The following is an 11,259-nucleotide window of genomic DNA, read 5'->3' as shown; positions in this document are numbered from 1 at the left end:
AGCCATGACGTGAAATCCTCAGATGATGAAATGACGTCACGTGTCCTCAACAATCTTCCTTCAATTCTTCTCTTTCTCTATTTTCTCTCTGACTGCATCAGTCGGCAACCTTCTCTTTTTCGTTCGTAGGGCCGGAAATTCTACATTATCGACTGTTCAATATTACGATACTCGTATTGTAAACTTTGTGAACCAGCCTTGTATAATTTGCTCTAAAGTATTGGTTATCATAATGTTTTTGATAGTAATATTTATCAAATAGAATTTACGATAGTATATAGTAAAAACTATTATTTGGAGAGTCTGGTCCAGCACTACAATTTTATACAATAAAAAGTACGATGACATGACGGTCAAAAATAACCCGACCAATCAGACTGGCTACATTACTCAGTATTCTATCCCAAATTTGCCCATTTTCAAAATCTCGGCCAACGAAAACTATGTAACAAAAGTATTTCTCAACACAAAGCCTAAATTTAGTAGCACAGCAAATCCCAACGCTCGGAAACGTCTCTGCTAATACCTTAAGAGCGGATTGGCATCAAGGACAAGCTTTCCGCATTACAACAGACTATGAACTACATAAAGCATCCGGAGTATGTTAACCGAAATGCTTCTATTCACCGTAAAACCTTTCAACGCGCGAAACTCGTATCATTTCTAAGTCATCCTCTTAGCTCTTGATATATATGTAGGGTATCATGTGCGATCATTCATAAGTATCGTCATGTTTGATCTCGGATTAATGCACTTTCACTGTAGAAATTTATCTCCATCGGTTCACATTTTTCCACTGACATTTATCATACTTCTATCACATGCAGCGAAAGCTTATTTTATTTCATTTTTTTATTCTCTAGCGACAACTTTTTTTTCTCAAGTCGTTTTATAGATTCGGATATCTGCAGTGAGTCAACTTTTCTCGACGATGTCAATTTCATCTGCACCATGTGCCTTCGAGCTTTATACCAACTCGTGCACACATAAATTTTATCATCTCTAACCCACACCTACACCCACCCCTAGTCTACCCACCCCCGCTAAGTCTACCTTATATTCACTGGGGATGATATTACATTTTCTAGGTAAATTTTTTGCGATCGTATGTGCATAATATGACTTACTATTTCTTGATAAAAGAAAAAAACGATGATAAGAAATAAAATATGCTCGGAATATACGAAAAATTTATTAGAGATGACGTAAGACAATAATTTTTCCATGACGTATTTGCTGGAATTTTTTCTGCTTGACATTCTTCCAAAATTTCTGTAGTCGGTAAACTTTTTGAAATTTTTTTTAGATAATTTTAAAATTAATTTGCAAAAAGTGACTTTTAATATGAGCGGTAAATTCGAATTTTGGGACGAACGGAAATTCCATTTTTCCCGGTCGGTAAAAATCGCGAGTTTGGACTCCGTCGGTAAAATCTGAAATTTCTAGATCTCGCGGATTAAAAGATAATTTTTTGACGCTGGTGGGTAAAAATCTGTAAATTTACTCGGCAGTTAAAAATTAGCATCCCCTCCCCCAAAGAATTGACTTTACTCTGTCGGTAAACAGTCGCCAGTTTTTAGTTTAGAAAAAATGAAAAATTTTGAGTATTTACTCAGTAGGCATAATTTTGTGTTTTTGCTCCGTCGATAATTTTACTCAGATGATAAAAAAACTTTAGTTTTACCATCAGTCGGTAAATTTTAATTTTTTAGAGGTAATATGGACAAATGATTAATTACAGAACTTGATTGTTTGTACCGCGAGTTTGCACTCCGTCGGTAAAATCTGTAATTTCTAGTTCTCGCGGATTAAAAGGTAAGTTTTTGACGGTGGGTAAAAATCTGTGAATTTACTTGGCAGTTAAAAATTAGCATCCCCTCCCCCAAAGAATTGACTTTACTCTGTCGGTAAACAGTCGCCAGTTTTTAGTTTAGAAAAAATGAAAAATTTTGAGTATTTACTCAGTAGGCATAATTTTGTGTTTTTGCTCCGTCGATAATTTTACTCAGATGATAAAAAAAACTTTAGTTTTACCATCAGTCGGTAAATTTTAATTTTTTAGAGGTAATATGGACAAATCATTAATTACAGAACTTGATTGTTTGTACCGCGAGTTTGCACTCCGTCGGTAAAATCTGTAATTTCTAGTTCTCGCGGATTAAAAGGTAAGTTTTTGACGGTGGGTAAAAATCTGTAAATTTACTCGGCAGTTGAAAATTAACATCCCCTCCCCCAAAAAACTGACTTTTATTACTCTGTCGGTAAATGTCCGCCATTTTTGCTTCAGTAAATATGAAAATTTTTCAGTATTTAGTCAGTAGGCAAAATTCTGTGATGTTGCTCCGTCGATAATTTTACTCAGATGATAAAAAAATTTTAGTTTTACCATCAGTCGGTGAATTTTAATTTTTTAGACGTAGTATAGAAAAATCATTAATTACAGAACTTGACTGTTAACGTAAATCTGCTGTTTGGTATTCACTCAGTACAAATTCTTCGTCTTAATTCTCAGCCGGTAAAGAAATTTGTTCTATAAAATATTTTTGCCATCTGCAATTGAGACCCTGCTGGTACAAATTTTTTGATTTATAGTTTGTCAGAAAAAATCTCGAGTTTAATGACTCGGTCGGTAACCAAAATTTAATTTTCGTACTGAATCAGTTAAAATCAATATTTTTTACTCGGTCAGTAAAATTTGAATCCCGGTAGTAAATAATTACAGTTTTTGGATTCAGTCGATAGAAAATTTGCAAGTTATCGCAGTACAATGAAAAAAATTTCAAATATCAGTAAAAATAAATAGTCCCAGATAAAAATCTTTAAAAGATATAAAAAATGTGAAAGAAAGTTCAATTTAGCTCAACAAAAAAAAATACAAGATAAGCCAAGTCATTGAGTGACGAAGATTAATGTTTCCGAGTTATATTTCAGCCGCGTGAAAAAGACTGACATAGAGATTTTTTCTACTGATAAACTGCCAAGGTTAAAATACCCTTATTTACTTTTTTTGAATGAAAATAAAAATTGAATATTGGAAAATAATTTCATCTCGTCAGAAATGTTCTTTGCGTTATAAATCCCATAATCTTTATGAGATCTCAATCAAAGCGGCATCATTTTTGATTTTTAATAAAAAAAAATTCAACCGTCAAGTATGTGGGGTAATTACATCCCTGTCGGTTGCCGTACGTATGATCAATGGGCTTAAACGTCTGGGACAATGCTCTGAACATGGATTCGGTAAAGCTATAGCCGACTTCCCGAGGGCTCTAGGTTATAACCCCAAGTAGATTAATATATGTACAACGAGACATTTGCAATTATGTATTCCATTGAAGCCTTATTTAATGTTTAATTAAACCAAAACTTACACTTGAGTTGATTTATTAAATTAAATTACTTAAATAATATTGTTACTTATGCTTGACTTGCTCATAAAATTACTCAACTGGAAATTGCAGGATTTATCACGCGGAATCTTGTTTCACAATTTTTACCGACGCTTTGACTCTAGAGTTATCGATTGTCGATAAAAAAAAATCAACGATCGGTTATTTACCGACGGTCGATGTTTTCTTATCTTTGATAACCAACAGCTCACGAAATTCTCTACAAAAAACATTCTTATCACTTTTTGTGGACATGACATATTTAACAAAGTATCGGCAGATAAAATGTAATTGTAGATCAGAACAATCGAAAAAATAAGTTATCGACCTCTTAATCGACTCGATTGTTCAAAAAAATTAATTATCAAGTTAGCTATAAAGGATAACTTACCTGTCGATAAAAATGCTGATAAGAAATTTGACTTATCGACTCGAATATTTTTTACCGATTTTGTAGAAAATTCTTATGGACGAATGATTTTTTTTACGTTTCACTACCGATCGATTTAATCAAAATAATTATTAGGTTTTGCTATTGGTTCAAAATTGCCAGCAGAGGGACTAGTAAAATTACTGAGTCGTGAACAATCTATCGGCTGGAAAGTAGAAAAATATCAGCAATGAGAGCCTAGAGATAATTTTCCATCGAAACCTTCGAGAATGACCGACTGGAGCATAGAAAAAAAATTTATCGACGGAGCTCCAGGAAAAAATTACCGACTGAAACCTAGAAATTTACCGACGGGACCGTGTAGAAAATTTACCGACAGAGCCGTAGAGAAAATTACCGACTGTTGTAGAAAAATAACCGACAGTGTAATTACCGACTGACTTATCGATTAGGTCATAGTTTTCGACAACAATTTATAGTAGCATTGAAAAAAATTGCAGAAATATCATAAGAATATTCAAACGAAAAATAGAACAGATTTATCGACAAAACAAAATAAATAAAAGAGGCAAAATAATTTCTGTTCTATTGTGACGGTATCAGGTGTACAAGTAAAGGTAAAATAAACTGCAGATTTATGTAAACGTCAATAGCATTTTATTTTTCGTGACATATGGATTTTTTTTACATCCTACGTTTTTATTTATATACTTTTATTATTATTTTTAGATATTTATTGTTATTATTCTTTTGTTTATTTTTACAAGCTTTAACTAGGACAATCTAGCTTTTACGATTGGCAAGCAGATCCTCGGAAAATTCACGATTTCTCGTCGTTCGTATCTCTCTTGTTTTTCACCAAAGTACTCTAAAATCCATTACGAACACCCGACAGTCAACTGGGTACTGTTCCTGCTGTTACTAGTGCGACTGATATTTATTTTCCCGTTAAACTCAGCGAAAGTGAGATAAAAAAATTAAATGACAATGACAAAAAAAAAATTGACAATGAGAGAAACTATATTATTTTACATTTATGAACCCGCAATGTTATTTCGTTCTTTTTTTTTAAGTAGAACTGTCTGTTTATTTATTGAATTCTTCAAAGCCCCGCAGAATTATTCAGATTTCTTTTAGAGCCCAGCCAGTGATTTTTGAAGAAATCAGTCGGTAATTTATTAAAAGCTCAGTCGGTAATTTTTTTTTCGGTCGGTCAGCCGCTTTCTGATTGATCTCTGGACAATGTCCATAGGCTCAGAAGATAACTCAGCAATTACTGGGTCGGTAAAACTCAGAGTTCAGTCGGTAACTACTAAATAGTTCAGTCGGTAATTTTCTGAAACTTTTTAAGATCCTACGCGTCTCATATGAAACTGAGGTAAAAAGTCATCAAGACCTTTTTTGTAGAGAATTTAGTCAGCTACAAAATTGCATTCATGCATTTTTATCGTATCTTGATTATTTCATCAGCAATTTTAACTCTAAAGTAAAAAATTGGCAGTTGAAAGTTCTTTTAGAAAAGATCGATTTTCAGAGGCTTTTCATGAGTTAACTATTGAGTGTACTCACAATATGGTCATGAACTTTTTCATAGAGAATTTTATGAGCTACAAAATTGGTATTTATGATTTCTTCCGAATTTTTGATAATAACGCCAGAATATTGATTTAAGTTTAAAAAACCAGTGATCGGCTTATCGACTGTCGGTAAGTCCGGTTGCTCAATCGATAAATTGAGAGAGAAACACTGACAGTACTGGACAAAGTAAATACTATTCAAAAATACGGCTAAAAATATCTTTATAAATTAATAAAAAGAGAAAAAATTAATATTCCATCGGAATTTGTGAAACAATGGCGACAATCAAACAAAAGAATGAATTTTTACCGCAATATGACTCCTACGCACACAATTAAATATCATGCCTACGCAGGGGAAATATGAAATAAACAACAAAATTAATTATTTCAGCGAAAATAATTTTTTTTTAAAAAAAAAAAAAATGTTTATCTTGTTAGCAAAGAAGATGGAAAAATAACATTTACGACGACGGAATAATAAATGTTGAGTAAAGAATTCTTAAGTTAGTCACTTCGACAAGACGCGACATTTGTGAAAGCTAAATTAGATAAGTGAGTTTGAAATGTTGTTATTGATTTACTTTATACGTTTCGCGACAAATCGGATAAACGTCGAATTACTTAATTTGTTTTCAAGATACTTTAAATATAATTATATATTCAATCTAAGAGGCGCCGTCAATTTCCTTGCCAATTTATTTACTTTTTTAATTTTATTAGTCGGCGCAATTGGATTTAATATAAGCACGCGAGGGTTAATAATAATAATTACGGGGGATTATTTGAAAACTTTCATGCTTGGAATTAATAAGAAAAAAGATGGCGAAAGCAAAGAACCCATAAAATAAGACCAGCCAGGTTAAATTTTAGTCAAATTGCGTAAAATATACCCGTAACTTTTCACCAGTTAAGAAAAACCCAACACAATATTTAAGTTTTTTGTTCTCTTAGATGCCTACAAGTAGAAGACATTTAAAAAACTAGAACAAGTATAATTTTTTTTGTAATCGACGCCGGATGTAGGCAGATCCGGGCAGATTGTACGGTCTATGTATTTATATGGGAAGTAAACATCATATGCAGTCGTATATAACTATATAGGGTCGGATGTGACCATATGTAGTCACACACGAATATATGGCCAGATATCATGCTTCATATATGGCAATATATTATGCTCTAGATATGGCCATATATGGAGGTTGGAAATATATGGCCATATATATGACTGTAAGTTATCATATATGACTATATATGGACAGGTGTGGTGGCCATATATCATGCTCCATATATGGAAATTGGACATATATGACGAGATATGACCATATGTAGTCACACACGAATATATGACCAGATATCATGCTCCATATATGGCCATATATCATGCTCTAGATATGACCATATATGGAGGTTGGAAATATATGGTCATATATATGACTGTGAGTTATCATATATGACTATATATGGACAGGTGTGGTGGCCATATATCATGCTCCATACATGGAAATTGGACATATATGACGAGATATGACCATATGTAGTCACACACGAATATATGACCAGATATCATGCTCCATATATGGCCATATATCATGCTCTAGATATGACCATATATGGAGGTTGGAAATATATGACCATATATATGACTGTAAGTTATCATATATGACTATATATAGACAGGTGTAGCGGCCATATATCATGCTCCATATATGGAAATTGGACATATATGACCAGATATGACCATATGTAGTCACACATAAATATATGAGCAGATATCATGCTTCATATATGGCCATATATCATGCTCTAGATATGACCATATATGGAGGTTGGAAATATATGGTCATATATATGACTGTAAGTTATCATATATGACTATATATGGACAGGTGTGGCGGCCATATATCATGCTCCATATATGGAAATTGGACATATATGACCAGATATGACCATATGTAGTCATACATGAATATATTACCAGATATATATCATGCTTCATATATGGCCATATATCGTGCAATACATAGACATTATTTCATGCTCCATATATGGCCATATATCATGCTCCAATTATCGAAATTGGAAATGTATGACCAGATATGATTACATGTAGTCATATATGACTATATATGGCCATATACCATGTTCCATATATGGAAATTGGAAATATATGGCCATATATGACTATGTGTAGTCATATATGACTATATATGACCAGATATGGCCATATATCATGCTCCATATATGGAAATTGGACATATAAGGCAAGATGTGACCACATGTAGTCATATGAATCATATATGACCATATATGTCCATATGGAGTCATATGACTATATATGGTCATATCTGTCCACCTATTACATACTTCCATATAAGGAGTATCATATATGGCAACACATAGTCGTATATGATTTATTTTTTCCGAATATGTAGGTCTTATTTAAGTCTTTCTTAGTCCAAGCAGATCCTTTCCAATTTTTTGAAATTATTCTGTCGCAAAAAATCTAATGTAGAATTCAATACTTACTTAGTTTCAAAGTATGCTTTAAATTTCAACGGGCAATCACATGAAATTCTTATGAAAAGTCGGTTTGCAAGTGAACTATATCTTAAACGCTGCTAGCATTCCGGATCTTATTTGTCCCAAATCATAATATCTACAGAGTATTGGCACTCATCTACCTCTCTTACATAATAGCTCACTTAAAAACACTTCCCACCTTTGCAATATTATTTTGTTTCAACAAAACTTTACAAAAATAATATAATCTTCTTATTTATTTTATAAAGTTCTCATATAAAAAAATCACCTTGAAAAAAATTTAAAGCTTTGAAAGAGAAAAAGTTATTGTGTTGATAAAAAAAACATACAAACATTCTATCAAAGATGGCTCTGAATAAAATGTATATAGAAATTTCATATCCGATTTACAATAAATTTTTTTGTTTAGTTTTTTTTCTAGTTTTTCATAAAGTTTTAAATATATATACGTATATATATGATGGAAAAAGTCTAATAGGAAGATAAAAATCAAAAGATGTAAAAAGTTTTAATGAAAAAATAGTCTATAGTCCTTTGTTATCTATATATATATATATATGTATATGATGAGAATAAAAACTATCGAAAAAGTACAGCAAAGATGAGTGGGTAAAGTGTGGTGAGGTTGGATCAATACGAATAAAAAGCCTTGGGAATATTTCAATAGCTCTTGAATGCTCATTTATATCAAGTAGAACTCGACTGCACTCGATGAGCATTTTGATGAATATCTGCAGAAATAAATTGAGTTATGGTGGAGAAAAAAAAATGAAAAAAACATTTTTTTTCACCTCAATCTACTTTTTTATTGGTTAAGACTCATAAATATCAATTCTCGATAGATTACTGTCTCAAGTGATATTTTATTACCTGGTGGAATTTTTTTTTTATTTTACTTGAGTAGTTTTTTCATTTTTTTCTTCAAATTATTCTCAGTTACCAATTTTTTAGTTATTTTTTCATTGCAATTCATTTCTAAAAATATTTGCCGGTAAAACAGTTTTCTCGGTCGGTAATAAAGTCGGTAAGATGAAAATCGCAGGCCTTCATAAATAAGCAGAGGAGTTAGTAATAACCGTTGATTAAAACTTAGTAGTTGCGATTTCTATATTTTTCTGTCGGTAAAGCAGAGTAGACAGTAGAACTCAGTCGATAAGCTATCAAACCATTATCTGGATAACAAAATTTTAAATCACACTCAGTAAACAATTTTCTATTTATTTTTCGTCGTAGGACATTGTTGAAAATATCTGTGGGTAAAACAGTTTTCTTGGTCGGTAATGAAGTCCATGAGCTGAAAATTGCAGGTCTTTATAAATTAGCAGAGGAGTTGGTAATAACCGTTGATCAAAACTTCGCTGCTGCGATTGCTATAATTTTTTGTCGGTAAAGCAGGTTGGACACTAAAACTCAGTCGATAAGCCATCACACTATTATCTAGTTAACAAAATTTTCAATCACCGGTCCAAATAACAAGTGTTTTAGCTAAAAATTTAAATTACACTTTTGACATCTCGATGACGTTCAGTTTAGTTCAATTATTTCAGTTCATTTTTTTAACTCTCTTATACGTTAAATCACGTGCATAATTGACGTCAAATTAGAACTGCTATTTTACTTATTAAAGGTTACAATATTTGATGTTAAATCTCAAGGTTTTCTATACCATGAGTGACTTATTTATCATGTAAAATAATCGGTCGATGTGACGAACAGGCTCAAGCCATTCAGGTAAAACAGAACCCGAATCGAAGACAATATTCAATCCCTTTATGCTTCAATTTAACGTCAAATTGATGTCTAATTTGACTGTTGTAGAGATTAATTGCTCCAATAACCACCGTAGCAAGCTGGAGTAAGAATTCAGACCAATTAAGCGTCAATTTGGTATCGCAAATGATCATCATATAGCTTGCAAAAATTTGCTGCTTGTTCGTCTTTAGATTTGCAGGTACGTCTGTACTAGGCCACCATCTACTGCTCATTAACGACTCTAAAAAATTGCCAAAAGTTGATGTCTATTGTCGCGCCTACAGCAACTTGTTGTTGCCAAATTGACGTCTACTTGCGACCTGATATTGACACCGATTTTCCTCGCTGGTGAACGTTTCCGACAAAAGATTTGAAAAATCAAAACTGCGATCAAGTTGACGTCAAACGGATAACAATTTCGGCCCACGTACTACCTCGCAACTCTGACAGGGGTCAGTGCTGACGTGAGACTCAATCGGTAATTAAAGATTCACTCAGTCAGTAATTAAAGATTCACTCAGTCGGTAATTAAAGATTCACTCAGTCGGTAATTTCTCTGCCGGTAACAAGGAAATTTTTCAACTTTTTTACTGGAATTCTATTCTGCTATCAATAATTTCATTCCGTTGGTTATTTTTTTTACATTAATAATAACAGTGAGCTCATTAATTTTAAAACCCAATTACATTAGTCACATTACGAAAAAAGTAGATCACATTAATATAAAAAAGACAGATGAAATTTATACGTCGCAATAAATAAAGAATATTTATATTTTTTTTAAGCTTTTATCATCAGTAATGAAAGTTGTGTAATCAGTCTTCATCGTTGTCATCTCGGACAATCGCTGGTGCTGTACGTGAAACGAGGTGACTCGTTTGCCGTGTACGACATTGCGCGACAAGATTTATGTGCCATGAGAAAAGGTACACACATATTATCCTATCTGGTGTATATATCTCTAAGTTAAACACAAATCCAACTTACGTGTATGCATGCTTTGCATAGTAGGAGATTTTGTCAACGTAATATTAACACGTGCATGAGTACAGATGTAGGAATTTTAGTAGTGGTCGTGTAGATGATGCTCAGGGCCCGTTGATTTGCATACAGACCGAAATGTTAAGCACAATGACAGTGAATATGTATGCACGAGATTTGTGTTTACGTTGTCACTATTCTTGATTTATTATCGCGAAATACCAGTCTCATATTATTATTGTTGAAATTGTAATGATAAGAATTTTTAATATCACGCGAGGCATTATGCTGCGGATAATTTTAGTCAAGTTATAAAATTTCGATTATGTTCCATTAGAGTTTAATGGAGAATTAATGTTTAATTGACGTATCGAAATTATTAAAATCGATACATGTAATGATATGTGTAATTTTACTTAATTTTTTAAGCTAAAATATTCAATTGATTGAATCATTAAATTATGACATAAAAATATCGATAGTATGTCTCGATATATCGAAAATAAAATTGTAAGTGTCGATTTTTCAATTCGATATCTATTTTGTCATCGAACTTTTAAATCGATTTATCGAACAAATATATCGCTGTGTCAAATTATAGATGCGATATGTGATAATCTGT

At 32.4% G+C, this 11,259-nt stretch overlaps 1 protein-coding gene across 2 annotated transcripts in view; it reads right to left on the bottom strand.

Annotated features, from left to right (window-relative positions):
• LOC130675149 (leishmanolysin-like peptidase) overlaps window positions 1-11,259 on the bottom strand; it is a 130,481-nt gene that overhangs the window by 24,727 nt on the left and 94,495 nt on the right. The window lies entirely within an intron of this gene.

Source organism: Microplitis mediator, chromosome 9 (genome assembly GCF_029852145.1).
Source record: "Microplitis mediator isolate UGA2020A chromosome 9, iyMicMedi2.1, whole genome shotgun sequence".
Classification (NCBI taxonomy): Eukaryota; Metazoa; Arthropoda; class Insecta; order Hymenoptera; family Braconidae; genus Microplitis; species Microplitis mediator.
This window is presented reverse-complemented; position numbering and strand designations above follow the sequence as displayed.